Source organism: Triticum dicoccoides, chromosome 1B (genome assembly GCF_002162155.2).
Source record: "Triticum dicoccoides isolate Atlit2015 ecotype Zavitan chromosome 1B, WEW_v2.0, whole genome shotgun sequence".
Classification (NCBI taxonomy): Eukaryota; Viridiplantae; Streptophyta; class Magnoliopsida; order Poales; family Poaceae; genus Triticum; species Triticum dicoccoides.
Window position 1 is genome coordinate 228,226,851 of NC_041381.1, and position 3,818 is coordinate 228,230,668.

Genomic DNA, 3,818 nt, shown 5'->3' on the forward strand with positions numbered 1-3,818 from the left:
TCATATTTTGGACGCAGGTCTGAAGCCCTTCTCTTTCCAGGAGATGAGCCGCATGGGGACGCTGGATCAAAATTTGGGGGTCGCCGCCCAGTTAGCGTCGCGCGGCTCGGTGATGTAGAACCACCCCGATTGCCACCCCTTCATAGTCTACACAAAGGAGCCTTCGGGTCAGGTGACATTGGGCATCTTGCCCACCATGGCACCCCGGCACTCCGCTTGTTGGCCGCCCACCACCTTTGGCTTCACGTTGAAGGTCTTTAGCCATAGGCCGAAGTGGCGCGTGATGCAGAGGAAGGCCTCGCACACGACGATAAACGCCGAGATGTTGAGGATGAAGTTGGGGGCCAAATCATGGAAGTCCAGCCCGTAGTAGAACATTAGTCCGTGGACGAACGGGTGGAGGGGGAATCCCAGCCAGCGGACGAAGTGAGAGAGGAATACTACCCTTTCCCGGGGTTTCGGGGCAGGGATGATCTGCCCTTCGGCCGGAAGTCGATGCGTGATGTTTGCGGACAGGTATCCGGCCTCCCGAAGCTTCTTGATGTCCTCCTTCGTGACGGAGGAGGCCATCCATTTGCCTCCCGCTCCGAACATGTTCGAAATGATTTTGCAGAGAAGGTGAAAGCTCGGGCGTTGGAGCTCGAGAATGGATGAGCAGAGGAAGAAGAAGGCGTGGGTGAAAAGGGGGAATCCTTATCTCCTTATAAAGGTAGCAGGGTTCATGCGCCTCCCCACTTGCCCTGGAAACTCGCTTATTCCCCAAGCGCCATGTTAATGGCGCAGTTGGGTTACCCACACCCGTATTGATGAGAATCCCATGATAAGGGGACACGATCTCTGCTTCGACAAGACATGCCAATAAAACCGCCTCGCAAGATGTGCAGTAGCAGGTTGAGAAAACGGTTCAAATAATGACTGGGCCACGGCGTGATGTCACGCTATGGGAAAGTTGTCAGCAGATTAGACTTGCGGAATATTATGCTCTCTAAGGTGGTATGTGGAATTTGTTTTGCAGAGCCGGACACAATTCTTGTGTTCAAGATCTACTTTGGAGTATTCGGAGAAGGAACCCGCCTTGCAATGCCGAAGACAATCTGCGCGTCGGACTCATCGTCATTGAAGCCTGGTTCAGGGGCTACTGAGGGAGTCCTGGATTAGGGGGTCCTCAGACAGCCGGACTATATACTTATGCCGGACTGTTGGACTATGAAGATACGAGATTGAAGACTTCATCCCATGTCCGGGTGGAACTCTCCTTTGTGTGGAAGGCAAGCTTGGCAATTCGGATATGTAGATTTCCTTCTCAGTAACCGACTCTGTGTAACCCTAGCCCCCTCCGGTGTCTATATAAACTGGAGGATTTAGTCCGTAGGACAAGAACAATAATAATCATAGGCTAGCTTCTAGGGTTTAGCCTCTATGATCTCGTGGTAGATCAACTCTTGTAATACTCATATCATCAAGATCAATTAAGCAGGAAGTAGGGCATTACCTCCATAGAGAGGGCCCGAACCTGGGTAAACATCTGTCCCCTGCCTCCTGTTACCATTAGCCTTAGACGCACAGTTCGGGGCCCCCTACCCGAGATCCACCGGTTTTGAGACCGACACTCCCGTACCCTGAAAACATCAAAGAGCACCACGAAAACCTAATTCCACCGCAACAACCTTCTGTATCCGTGAGATCCCATCTTGGAGCCTTCGCCGACACTCCACCGGAGGGGGAATCGACCATGGAGGGCCTCTACATCATCTCCAAGGCCTCTCCGATGAGTTGTGAGTAGTTTACCATAGACCTTGGGGTCCATAGTTATTAGCTAGATGGCTTCTTCTCTCTCTTTGAATCTCAATACCAAGTTCTCCTCGATCTTCTTGGAGATCTATTCGATGTAACTCTTTTTGCGGTATGTTTGTCGAGATCCGATGAATTGTGGGTTTATGATCTAATTTAACTATGAGAAATAATTGAATCTTCTCTGAATTCTTTTATGTGTGATTGGTTATCTTTGCAAGTCTCTTCGAATTATCAGTTTTGTTTGGCCTACTAGATTGATCTTTCTTGCAATGGTAGAAGTGCTTAGCTTTGGGTTCAATCTTACGGTGTCCTTTCCCAGTGACAGCAGGGGCAGCAAGGCACGTATTGTATTGTTGCCATCGAGGATAAAAAGATGGGGTTTATATCATATTGCTTGGGTGTATCCCTCTACATCATGTCATCTTTCTTAATGCGTTACTCTGTTCTTATGAACTTAATGCTCTAGATGCAGGCAGGAGTCGGTCGATGTGTGGACTAATAGTAGTAGATGCAGAATCATTTCGATCTACTTGTTGCGGACGTGATGCCTATATACATGATCATGCCTAGATAATCTCATAACTATGCACTTTTCTATCAATTGCTCGACAGTAATTTGTTCACCCACCGTAATACTTATGCTATCTTGAGAGAAGCCACTAGTGAAACCTATGGCTCCCGGGTCTATCTTTTATCATATAAGTTTTCCATCTATCTTTTATTTGCATCTTTTACTTTCCAATCTATATCATAAAAATACCAAAAATATTTATCTTATCTTATTATCAATATCGGATCACACTTTCGCAAGTTTCTGTGAAGGGATTGGCAACCCCTTTATCGCGTTGGTTGCGAGGTTTTTGTTTGTTTGTGTAGGTGCGTGGGACTTTTGAGGAGCCTCCTACTGGATTGATACCGTGGTTCTCAAAAACTGAGGGAAATACTTACGCTACTTTGCTGCATCACCCTTTCCTCTTCAAGGGAAAACCAACGCAGTGCTCAAGAGGTAGCACTGAGCTATTCTCCTCCATAGTGTAGGCAAAGTACTTTGTCAAAGGTCTCATACCTCTTAACACATGCATGAGTCTGAAATACCAATTTCAACTCTGGGAACATCTCATATGCTCTGTGGCATTCAAAACATTTTTTGAAGTTCCCGTTCTAAGCCGTAAAGCTTGGTGCACTAAACTATCAAGTAGTCATCATACCGAGCATTGTCCAAACGTTCATAACGTCTGCATCTGCTCCTGCAATAGGTCTGTCACCTAGCGGTGCATCAACGACATAATTCTTCTGTGCAACAATGAGGATAATCCTCAGATCACGGACCAAGTCCGCATCGTTGCTACTATCATATTTCAACTTGTTTTTCTCTAGGAACATATCAAAAATGAACGGGGAGCTACATCGCGAGCTATTGATCTACAACATAATTTGCAAATACTATTAGGACTAAGTTCATGATAAATTAAAGTTCAATTAACCATATTACTTGAGAACTCCCACTTAGATAGACATCCCTCGAGTCATCTAAATGATCATGTGATCCAAATCAACTAAACAATGTCCGATCATCACGTGAGATGGAGTAGTTTTCAATGGTGAACATCACTATGTTGATCGTCACGTGGTGTCTTGGCACGACGAACTGTCGCAACGGTGCATACTCAGGGAGAACACTTATACCTTGAAAATTTTAGTAAGGGATCATCTTATAATGCTACCGTCGTACTAAGCAAAATAAGATGCGTAAAAAGATAAACATCACATGCAATCAAAATATGTGACATGATATGGCCATCATCATCTTGTGCTCATGATCTCCACCGAAGCATCGTCATGATCTCCATCATCACTGGCCCAAGACCTTGATCTCCATCGTAGCATCGTTGTGGTCTCGCCAACTATCGTTGCTATGACTATCTCTACCGCTTAGTGATAAAGTAAAGCAATTACATGGCGAATGCATTGCATACAATGCAGCGACAACCATATGGCTCCTGGCAGTTGCTGATAACTCTGTT